A 12,421-nucleotide genomic window follows, 5' to 3' on the forward strand; every position below is an offset into this window, starting at 1 on the left:
TTGACATTTGTGTGCACAGTAATTCCCTTCTGATGGATAGCCAGAGTGCTAATACTGGTGGGCATACATGAAGAAATACAGGCCAAGAAAACCTGCTTTTCCTGGATCTGATCCCCGTAACCAAGCAAGCTTTGTCAGGTCTTCCTATAATTAAAGCATTCACTGACTCAAATTTTTCTCCAGTGGCTCCAGAATGTTGTCTTTTAAAATTAATTAATGAGTCTTTTCTAACATCAATTTTGTGTTTAATTTTTAATGCATATGCTATAAAACATCCAAGGATGAACTTTCAAGGGTCAAGAATTACTGGGCTAGAACTGGCAACACTGAAATACAGTTCTTTCACTGGGCCACAAAATCTTTATATCCTAGTTGTTGCTAGTTTAAAGAGATGATTTAAAAGCAGTCAATTGGCCTTTAAATGCCTTCAGAGATCCCACGTAATTACACAGATGCCAAGCTCTACCCACAGGCAATCTGCAAAATTTCCTAGTGCTATAATAAATTGCTTTCATCTAGACTAAAAAAGAAACTATTATCCTTGTTAATTTATCTGATTTTCAAATGACCTGGATCTCATGATAAATCAATTTTAACTTCCCTTCTTGGTTAAACTTTAAAATAATAAAATTTATGAAATATTTAAGATCTTAAATTAAAGGCATTTATCCATTAAGGTAATTTATTAACTCAAGTAAGAATGGAAGTCAACATTGTGCGATAGGTGTCTTTTTATCAGTTGAGGAGGACTTCTTGGGCAATGAGGGCAGTAGAGACACATTATGCCAAGTGGCTTCATTAGCTTTGTACAGAACAGATGGGCTTTTCTATTACAGGAATATCTGAGGAGAATGTTTTGAAACCTTTTATAACAATGCTTAGTCTAAATTTCCTATTTCTTGTTTTATGTTGATCCTGTCCTATTTGCTTGCTTTGTGAGATGCATGGGTCAGATGTTGTCACATTTACTGTTGTTTTAGACGTCTCTTCTCTTTTATCCCCAGCCTAAATGAGCAACGGCTGTCCCTAATAATGAGAGTCTAAAGGATGCAAGTCTATGGCTGATTAGTAAAGAGGGGAGCTTGATCCTCATCCCCAAAGCATGCAGGACTGAAAAAAGGGAAAAGAGAAGGCATTTGACACGGTGCATGGGAAGTGCAGAAAAGGCTTCTGCATTGGTATAAATACAGAAGCACATAAACATATGCGCGGTTGCTAACACTAAATATTTAATACCGTGGCTATGGAAGGGAAGGCTCCAGCTAAGACCCCTATAGTCACCTTTTCCATACATGAATGTATGGGTTTTTTTCAAAGTCTGCAATCTGGCTTGCCAAGCAACTCTGTGTTGTATACATTTAAAGTAGCATGAGCACAAATCATACCACAGCTATTTAATTTGTCATTGTTAAAGAAAAGCATTAGAGGACTGCAGATTCCTTGCTGTGCTTTGGGTTTTGCATTTCTTTTCCAAATGATGTGTTGGGTTTTGTTGGGCTTTTTTTAAAGAATAATAAAAAAAAAAAATAAAAAAAACCAACAACAACAACACAATGGATCTGAAGGAAATACCAAAGCCAAAAGCAGGGGTAAACATGCAGGTGATCATTGATGAGAAAATGCAGAACATTTGGCAACAGGAGAAAGAACCTGACTTTCATCATTAGCGTGCACACTAGATGTGTAAGTGGTTCAATTTCTGATTTGGAGAACTAAATTAAAGCTGTGGATATTTACACATCACATCCAATGTTAAAATAATCACATACCACAGGTGTTCATCTTGATTCAGGAGCCAGAAGGATCCCAGTTTTCTGGTTTTATGATATTACTCTTACCCTGAAAAGGCCAGTGTTGACTTGCCTGTGAAACCAGAGCTGCCTTCTCCACGCGCTCTGAGGTTTCTCTCAGCCACCGGTGTGTGAATAAGCGGAAGCTCGCTGCTGCTATGTGCCGTTACTGGAGAATGCCAATCTCTGGCTATCAGCCTTGACTATTGCACCAGGACTAGCCACATAGCTAAACAGCAAAACAAAGAATACAACCTGCTCCATAATGCTCTAAAAGAAAAAAGCTAATTATCAGTTAAGCCATTTAGAAGAAATTAATCATAAACATGTTTTTAAAAGCTGAAACCATGCAATTATCTTAAGCTGGTAAGAACAGGGAGGAAAAATACTGAAGAACAGTAGCAAATTTATGTGGGAATAAAAGAGGTCTCACAAATAAGAGTTGAAAAGGCATCACTTATTTATAATGATTTATGGTATAGATATGGTACGCTATATAAATAACAGAACAGGAAGGAAAAATATTTACTATATATTAGGTCAATTGAGAGCTTCGAGTTCTTGAAAGGAACGATGCAACTTATGATACTCTTTCATAAATCTAAATCATGATAAGATTTTTTCAGCACTTCAATTTTTTAAAAATCCTCTCATAACAACTTTTAAATGCTCTCTTGTATCCAATTCCTCACTGTGGGATTTATATAGTCAATTTATATTTATATGTAAGGTTAAAAGACCAGAGAATTATATACCCAAGATAAATCTCAGCAACCCTTGGTTTATGCTTTTTTTGTAATCTTTTTTCCAAGAGCTGGACTCCCTGGTGGATGTAGGGCTGTTGACCAGGCGGCCATTCAGACTGCTCAATGTGTTCTGGCCGATTCTCAAGAGCTGTGAATCGGCAGAGCCTTAACACAGGCCTTTGAAGGGTTTGCATCCTAGAAAAAGCCAGAGCTGCTCTTTGGGGTGACAGGGGCGGAGAGAGGCGGAGCGGGGAGGGTGTCTGTCTGGTTGGGTTTTTTGTGTCTATGAATGTGTACCTATTCCTTCTGAACAAGTGGATGTAATCTCCAACTCAACCATGTGGCATGTCTTAGGACCACAGCGAGACTTTATTCTGGTTATTCATCTGAAGTTGCTCCATGCTGGTCTCTGCATCAGGCTAAAGGAGTTTTCTCTGGTCTAGTCTTTCACATGAGAGCAAGGTTTCAGCCTGATAATTCAAAGTGATTTCAGCCATGAGTCGGAGATTCTCAATGCTCAGTCTGCTACCAGCCTGAAAAAGAAACTTATATATTTTCTTTTTCCTCTTTTCCTTACAGGCTGTCTACATGAGTTTCTCTCAGGACTTGGGATTGCCTAAACTGGTTTTGAAAGCAATACCAATACTTTCAGCGCACCATTTCTTTGCGGGAAGCAAAGCTTGGGTTTGGAACTTACTTCCTCTCCCCGAACACAGAGTAAGTACAGACAATAAAACATTTTGCATTTTCTGAGACTGAGGGCCACTAATCTTGCCCCATGCCTCCCAAAGGTAGGCAGTCAAGAAATGCAATAAGACCCTCCAAATCATTTTCTGAGTTGACATGGTCTTATGAGCTACTGTTATAAAACAGTGAACCTGGTATTCAAAACAGGCTCAGCTCTCTGCTTGTGGGATATCTCTGTTCCTTTCCTTGACTGACTTTGGCATAAAGGTATTCCTGTTTCCTGATCTTATGGATGCTAAGCTGTGTAGGCTGCCAACAAAGGTGCAATAGTGAAGATCACCTATTATCCTGCATTTGCTAGAGGCTCCCTGGCAGCTGAAGGGAGCGTAGGAAAACTCATAGAACTTTTAAGATTTCGGGCAAATTTGCAATGCAGACAAAAATTGTAGAAAATAGAGGGAATTATGTGATTTAGGATTGTTTTGGAAGATTTGGATGTTGATGATGTGTAGTACTGTTACAGATTAACATTCCTGCAGTTGTCTTCTGTGTGGAATGATTGATTGAGCCTATTCCTGTAAATTGTTCTTTAAGATCAGCTTAAAATAACATTTTTGCTATTTCTTACATAAATTTATGGTTTCCTTTTTTGCTTCTGCCCACAAGAACATCTGATTATCGGTGTTCGCTGCAATCTCTGTGGGGAAAAAAATCGCAACTAGGATTGTGCTCTGACTGAGCCCATTCGCTTGATTACTGTCTTTGACTCCTGATTGCAAATGAGCTTGTAACAATAAAGCCATACAAAAGAAATGAGAAAAATGTCAGGGCTGGATCCACCAGTCCCTCCTGAGGACTGCAGGATTGACAGAAATGCTCAGCAGAGCTGATGAAATGAGAAAAATAATACCTCATCTTTGAGCTCTGAGCTGTAAAGCTTTCCACTTAGCAGAGCTCACATTAGCAAGGACTGTTAAAGCATCCTGTATCTCTGTGCTGTCTCTCAAATGCAACTTAATCACATTTATTTACTTAATAATTGAGAAAAAGAAGTTCTGAATGTTAGGGAAAACTGATATGTTTGCCTTTATTTGACAGTTTAGTATATTGTAAAGGACATTGCATTTCATGGAAAGCTGACCCGGAGATGTCAATGAGTGCGTCTCAGTGCCAATTTAATGCTTCTGAGCTTCTCTGTAAGTGAAACTTTTCAAGCGCTGTGTTTTGATTCATCAACAGCAATTCCAGCCATCTCTCATCTAACTCTGCCTCCTTCTCCTTCCCAAATCAAATTGCCTTGCAAGTCATTAACATTTTTACTTGATTTTTGAAATGTTTTAAGTGGACAGTGTGGTTTTCAGCTACTGCACATCTCTCTATGCGCCATTCTCAGAAAATGCCTTAATGTTCGTTGACAGAATTGGGCTTCTCTCAAAATGATATGGCAATAGCTTCTTCCTTCTTGCCTCCTTATTGCAAAATCCATTAACGTGGCATTTAGAGAACTTAGATGTAGGAAAGAGAAGTTCAATTCTTATATAAATCCAAGAGAATTAAACTCCCTTCTTCCAGGTCACACACCATAGTAAGGGTGGGAGCACCTCCCTTCTCCACTTTCATCTGTTCCCTTGTGCAGAAAATGATTCAATGGATTGAAAGTGCAGTCAGGTCAGACCAGGATAATATAGACTAGCAGTTAGGGCATTTACCTTGTGAGAAGAGTCCATGGTTCTAGTTCCTTCTTTGAGTGCTTTTTTAGAAATTAAACGAAACATTCCTAGAACAGAAACCGTAACCTAGCACTCTTCTTTACCTGACCTAGTGAGCTTCAGAGCTGTGCTCATGCTTGCCATCATCTTCTGGTTCCACATAGACATGCAACAAAGCATATCTACGTTTCCATAACTGGAAAACAGTTAAATGAAGTAAGACGAACAGGTTAAAACTCTATTTACATACTGCATGTGGTTTTGTATTAAGACCATTTAAATTCTTCCCAAGGATAGTTCTGATGTTTGTCTTCTGTTCCATGGAGACAGGCTTAAGCTGAAAATACCCCTATGATAAGTTACAGTAACAGTAATGAAAGGTGCTTCTGATAGCTGAACGCTTTTTTTTTTAACTTATTATTTCATTTTGCAATTTTGCAGACAAGGAAGTTATTTTATTGTAGATTGCTTGTTGATTATATCTGAAAGCATTTAGTTTGAAAGTCAGTTATTTTCAATGCCAACTGCTTAGACTCCACAGATCAGGATTTAAATAAAAAGCTTTAATTGTCTTGCATGAGAATTTGTGTGTTTTGAGAGTTGGTACTCATTCATAGACGTTACTCCTATTTTGCTGTACAGGCAAGATGCCTTTAAAAGGTATTTTGAGATGCTGCAATTTTAGGTTAGAGTTGTAGAATTGCTAGACCTTCTCTACTCAACAAATATAGCTTTGCAATGTTGATCTAAGAAGCGGTCACACATTTTGAACTGAATATCTGATTTCTTTTTCTTTTTTTATTATTTGTTTGAACGAAGACATTTTTATCCAAAGAAGGCTGCTTGATAAACTTGTTTCCAACCATTTAAAAATAGGGTTGTTTGGTAGGATGCATCCATAGTCTGTGTTTGGAGGCAAAAGGATGACAAGCACGCCTGCAAAAGTAGGAAGACAGTTTCTTAAATAGGCTTTTACTTTTTGTCCAAACATTCCTGAAGCTTCTAACTCTCATTTTGTTCCATTAATATTTTACCTTCATAATGTGTGTTATTGTGGTTTGTCCTGAGGCTGAAGTTGAAGTACTGTCACCTGGGCAAACCACTCTAGGGATAATTTAGAAATCTTTACAAAATCATGCTAATTGCAGAAGGATAAATTAATGAAGCTCCTCAACATTTATTCACTTGGAATAATTCCCAAATAATAAAATATAGTAAACCAGGTCATTTTGCTAGAATAATTTTCTATTGCTGAGCATAAAAAAAAAAATAATGTACCTGCTTACTGCTGGAGTGTCTCTGATATAATACTGTATGTCACTGTGAATCCTGTAAATGAGCTCTGTTTTGAAAGTTCAGTGATTTACAATGTTTGAAGCCAGTCTTTCTGCAAAGACCAGAGGTCTCTAAGATAAGTAGTTGGTTGCATGTAAAAAGCGTGTTCAAACTATATATGGCTCATTGTAGGCGTGTACAGTACCCATAGGCAATAAAGGGGATCACATTTTATACATGAGTACTAGTCATAATAAAGAAGCACAAAAGGAAACAAATTATTTGGTTGTAGCCTTTTCATATTAACTTTGATTGCTATTGTTAACAAATTATTCAGTCTAGTGAGATGTATGCAAATAAGAGGTGGGATTTAGAATTACACCTACTCAGAAGGGCTGTGCCTGCTTCAGTGATTAGACTTCATCTGAATTTCCTGCATAAGAAGGAGATGAAGTCCAATCCAAATGACTTGGCTCCTTGCAGGTTCACCTTTTCCTGGGTAAGCACACGGCAATGCAAGAGCTGATGGTCGCCTCCCTTGAACGGCCGGTTCCATACTCCTCTGCGCTATGAAAGCAAAAGAGAAACCAGTCACATCATCCTTGCTGTGGATTCATAGGTAGCATGTAGGGGGCCTCCAGTAAGTGGAGAGCTGTTTCTGTATAGCGCTGGTCAAACATACCTTTAACTGTATTTTTCTGGCTATTTTTCTTTCACAAATGCTTCTTATTGTACATGAAAAGGCTCCTCTGTTTCTGTAAGTGAAGTGTGCTGAGGTAACTCCTTGAAGGAGTTGTATTTTACTTTACTCGTGTCTCAGGGGTTTCTATGGCCCTTGTAGCTGGTAAATGCTTAGGTAGGCTTTACCAGATGCATCTTGCTTCTCTCATCACTTGCATGGAATAGTAAGCGGCATAAAGACTTGGCACCCCCAGAATATGCTCAGGTGTTTCTTTGTGCCTTCTGCCTTACGTTCACTGGGTTGGGGGCTAACCTGCGTCAATGTCAATGCTTTGTCAAGCATTGGAACTGGCTGCCCAGGGAAATGGTCCACTCCCCATCCCTGGAGGTATTTAAAAGACAGGCAGACAAGGTGCTTAGGGCCATGGTTTAGTGGTGGAATGGCAGTGTTAGGTTAACTCTTGGACTTGATGGTCTTAAAGGTCTTTTCCAACCTAAATGATTCTGTGATTCTGTGATAAGAGCAGAAGGCACCCAGCTGTGTTACTCAGGAGGTACCACCACAATATTTCTGAATTTAAATGTTTGAAGAAACAGAAGTTATCTTAAGGAATCATGGACAAGAGCAGAAGATAGCTCTTACTCCTTCCTGTCGGGCTTAGCACATATCATGTGTTCTCCTTGCATTTAGACTATGGAAAGAAGTTTGGAGGATGCATGGAGCAGAGCTTGTTTGTGCTCCTGTGGTTGATAGGTGATGGAGAGGCTGCTGGTTTGCACCAACCTAACCTGGAGCTGTGTTAGACAGAAAGAAGTGAATGGTTTGCTATCTGTCCTCAGCTGAGACAAGCTTAGAACATTGGAACATTTGGCCTTAGTTTCAGAATGGGCTGCTGGGAAAAGGGCATAAAGGGGAAATCTTTGCATTTGTGGACTCTTGTAAACTGTGTGGGTTTTGGGTTTTTGGTTTTTTTTTAATTTTGTTTTATGTGTATTCTCTACTTTTCCCTCATCTGGAATAAACAGTAAGTGCAAAGTTAATTATTCTTTCCTTTGTAACTTTCTCCCATGAGTCATTCTGTCTATTTTTGCCTTTCTTTCCAGGAGTATAATTATTTTGCAACTGGGTTGTTTTGTTTTTTTCCAGTTGTATTTCTTTGTGTGTTCCATCCTAGCTTTGCAGCATAGCTCTAATACATCAAACAAAAGTATGCTCTAAGCATTGTGTCAAAGCTTGATGTGAGTACCTGACAAATAATCAATGTCTTGTTACATCTTATATGGATCTAAAACAGGGGGACAGCCATGGAATTCCCTGTTGCTGGCTTTCCCAACTACTCACAATTTTTACCTCCCAAAGCAGGGGTTAGTACAGTTGGCTGAACAGAGCAGGACAGAACCAGCGTTTGGTAGGTCTCAAATTTCCCAACTGTTTTATCTATACCGGAAAAATTGATGAGTTGGGAGCAGAAGTGCTCCTCTACTTTCAAAATGAAAGCTGTAGCATGTTATGTACTTGCAGTCTTTATTACTGAAAATACAACTAACCCAGAGAAATTGTTTTCTTTTAATCAGAAAAGTTGAAATCTCACTTTAGAAAGAAAAGCACCCTTTGGTGGTGATGTTAACAGTCGTGTAAGTGAAGCCAAAGAAAGCAATGTAGCCTTTTTAGACTTGGAACCTTTTCTAGCATTGCACCATTCTTGTAAAGTACATACCCATGAAGGATAAAAGCTACTGACTTTTTTTAAGGCACTTAATTGGACTTATTTATCTTTAAAATGAGCCTTTATTGAACGTAACAAGAATGGGCCATTTAAAGTGGTTGTCTAATCAGTAGACTAACATTACTGTTAAAAATCTCCTGGAGTTGAAGCTGCAGGGTGAGATTCTTCTCCTAATGCTAACAGTGTTCTGTGTCCTTCTCTTAGGCACTGGTATGGGGTTTGTACTCGTCCCATGTTTCTGAACACAAAAATAGATATAAAGCACACAAAATGGAGTTTGTCCTTGAAAAATCACAGTATCCTTTGCTCCAGCTGATGGACCTCAGAGGCAATGGATTTAGGGTCGAGTTTCTTTTCCCAGTACTACTTTTGAAAAGATTAAATGATGTTTTCTGTGTATGCCACAGCAGAAGTGCGGCAAAACAAAAGGAATGGAGAGCAGTGAGGTTATTGCTGACGCTTCCCGGTGGAAGAGGGACATAGGTGTTTGACTGTCAGCACCAGGACAGGCTGGCATGTGTGACAGAGGTGTGCATCTGCAGCACTTTGGGACGACGGTGCTTGAGGTATTTCATCGGTAATAGTTAACACTTTGAGAGAGAGAACACCCCAGATGAAAAAACGTGAGAATGAATGCCACGTAGAAACATGTGCTTTAGAGTTGTGTGAGGTGGCGTGAGCTGATCCAACCATCAATCTGTTGGCAGAAGGGAGGCTCTAGGCTGTGCTGGCTCCTGCACTGGAACAGTTCAATGACTGGCCCAGCTGTGAGCCATCGCCTTGCCCCGGACAGCCACGCACGGCGGCAGCCTTTTCCTTCGGGCCAGGCTGGTGCTGCCGCTTGCAGCGAGCGCTGGAGCGTGGCCCTGGTGCGGGATGAGCTCCGGCCGAGAGAGGCAGGAGGGAAACCTCCCACTCAGGCAGTATTGACCTTTGGATCAGTTCAGCTGTCTCTTGTCACTTCTTTCAAAGGTTCACTGAGCGTCTTTAAAACAGAGAAATTACAAAATTTCTTTTAGACAAGTAATTCCCGTGCAGAGTTTGAGGGGTGGCTGATTCAATGGCTACTGCTGCTATCCATGTATAGAAGGACCAAATGAAGAGGGAGAATTTGTTAACTGGCTTCATTTTTTGTACGGAGCAATACAAATCTCCCTGATAATGGTATCTTGTGGGAAAACAAGCAGAAAAAACACAAAGGCTTGTAAGTTAATGTATACATCTTTTCCTTACTTGATAACCTGCGACTACAGATCTTTCTTATTTCTCCCCCTTTGAATTAGCTATATAAATTTTTGGGTCCGCTTCCAGACCTTTGTGTCTGTTCAGCATCGCATCCATTGCAGGCACACTTTATTCTTCTGCTTATGCTTGTCGTTATTCTGGTGCTGTCAATTAACATCGGCACTTCAGTATAAATCTTCAGTATAGCACAGAAGAACCACAAGCAAGAGTTAAGTTTTTAGTACACCTGACAAAATTTTTCTTCTGTGCAACTTTTTCTCTGTATCTAAATTTCTTATTTCGAATCTAAATCCTAATTAAACATTGCAAAAAGGAACTTAAAGCCTGCTTTGCAAGGTAACTCTGCACTGAGCTGAATAACAATGAGAGGAGATAAACATTAAAGTAGTCTTTCTTTAGTGTTTCCTACTAATGAATGATAATGTGTCTCTTCAGACACTGTAGCATCTACAGTTGCATTTATACACCTTTTTGGGGCAAAGTACGCATCAAAGTGATAGTTATACGTCAAATGGTAAGTGGAATAGCAATATAGGTTTATTGTTTGCATTCTATAAATTTAAAAAAAAAAAAAAATAATCAGTTTTCTTCTATGAAAATTGTAAGGGCCTGTGTCCTCCTAATGAATCCTCCACTTCTGCTTGCTTACAACACAGAATCCAGCTTTTACTCTTGTGTTCCCTGGCCACTTTATTAAGTATGAGGCCTGTCTGTGTAAGGCAGCTGCAAATTCAGACCCTGTAGGTTTGGGGCTATGCAGGATAAGAACATCTTTTAATGTATGAAGAATGTGGTACCACTCCTACAAACACTGGGGTAGTCAGATGTCTGGCTAGAAGTCCTCATTACTCATGTTTAAAAGATTAAATGTGTGTTTATAGTATAATACCAACTATACTTGCTATATTACATTACAAATGCTATCATTTTATAGGTTGCATTCTCCATAACAAGAATACTGTATACTGTAGCTTATTTCCCTATAAATGCTGATTACCAATTGGTCATGCAAGCAATATTAGTGTATTTTAGGGAACACCTGCGGTTTCCTGGATATGCTGGAGGTTATCAATAGGATGACTCTAGAATGGGTAAAACATTATGCCCCAAAACACTGTTTAAGAAAGAGAGTTGATTGCGTAGGAGAGCCTGCCCTCAGCTCTCTGCTTAGTATGCCGAAGACTCTGATTTATGGAAAATAGAAACTGATATATTATATAATTAGACTCATTCAGGTAGAAAATCAGAAGTACAAATTGATGAAAAGTGAGCTAATGAAGATTAACAGCTTTGTTCTTCCTCCAGTTATTTTCTTGTCACACTAAAGTTGCTTTCCCACCTCCTTGCTGGTGCTCTACTCGCCTTCCTAGGATGCAACCTGGGCTGTTCTGTGATCCTTTGATATGGTTGCTTAGGACAGAAGATAAACTTGCTCCAGTTTAAAGGCCACCAGCTCACTAGACTACTACTAGCACTAGACTACCAACCTTTAAAGGAGCCTCAGAGCTATTTCTTCATAAGTGGACGCAGCATTCTGGGGGGAAGAAAATGAGTTACAGGTTTCACTTACCATTTTTCATGGTTGTGCTCTAAACTGCTCCTTGTGTTCCCACAGGAGATTGATGTAACAACACCATCTTCTTGTTCAGTAGTAAATGAACTAAGTATAAGACACTGCCAAGGATGGTTTTGAGGCAGAAAAAATGTCAGGAGAAAAATCAGAAAGTTTCTTCTATAAGAGAAGCCAAGGGGTGAAGCTGATGGGAGGTCAATAGAGATGAAGGATGCTGGCATTGCGATGTCAGAGATTAACATCACAACTGGGTACTCAGTTACTGCTTGGATGGATTAAATGTTAAAAGGACTTAATGGGCAACAAGAAGACTTGCAGGGATAAAAGGACAACCAGCACAGGGATTAAATGAAGGAGTATAGAGGATCTACAAAAATTGTTTCAGTGGCATTGTTTTGAATAGAGAGAAAAACCCTCGCTACAGTCAAGGTTTAAAAAAGGGAAGCTAAAGCATAGTGTGTTGAGATCTTGCAGATGTGGGCGGAGTGACAGAAAAGATGGTGCAGTTTTTCAACATACCTAAGTAAAAAAAAACAGCAAAATTCGGAAAAAACCTACAAATGCAGATCCAGAGGGATGGTTGAAGTTATGAATTAAGTAGAGAGCGATTTAGGAATTCCAGGATTATTATTATAAAATATTTGTGACAATAATGAGATTTTTTTTCTCATCTGAAATGGTGCAGTCCCAAAATGCCCAGAGTTGATCTTTCACACAGAGTCACACAGAGTCACACAATCGCAAGGGTTGGAAGGGACCTCGGGAGATCATCTAGTCCAACCCCCCTGCTAAAGCAGGCTCTCCTAGAGCATTCTACACAGGACTTCATCCAGGCGGGCCTTGAATATCTCCAGAGAAGGAGACTCCACAACCTCCCTGGGCAGCCTGTTCCAGTGCTCTGTCACCCTCGAAGTAAAGAAGTTTTTCCTCATATTCAACTGAAACCTCTTATGCTTCAGTTTGCACCCATTGCCCCTAGTCCTGTCGC

Source organism: Egretta garzetta, unplaced genomic scaffold (genome assembly GCF_000687185.1).
Source record: "Egretta garzetta isolate BGI_Z169 unplaced genomic scaffold, ASM68718v1 scaffold56, whole genome shotgun sequence".
Taxonomy (NCBI): domain Eukaryota; kingdom Metazoa; phylum Chordata; class Aves; order Pelecaniformes; family Ardeidae; genus Egretta; species Egretta garzetta.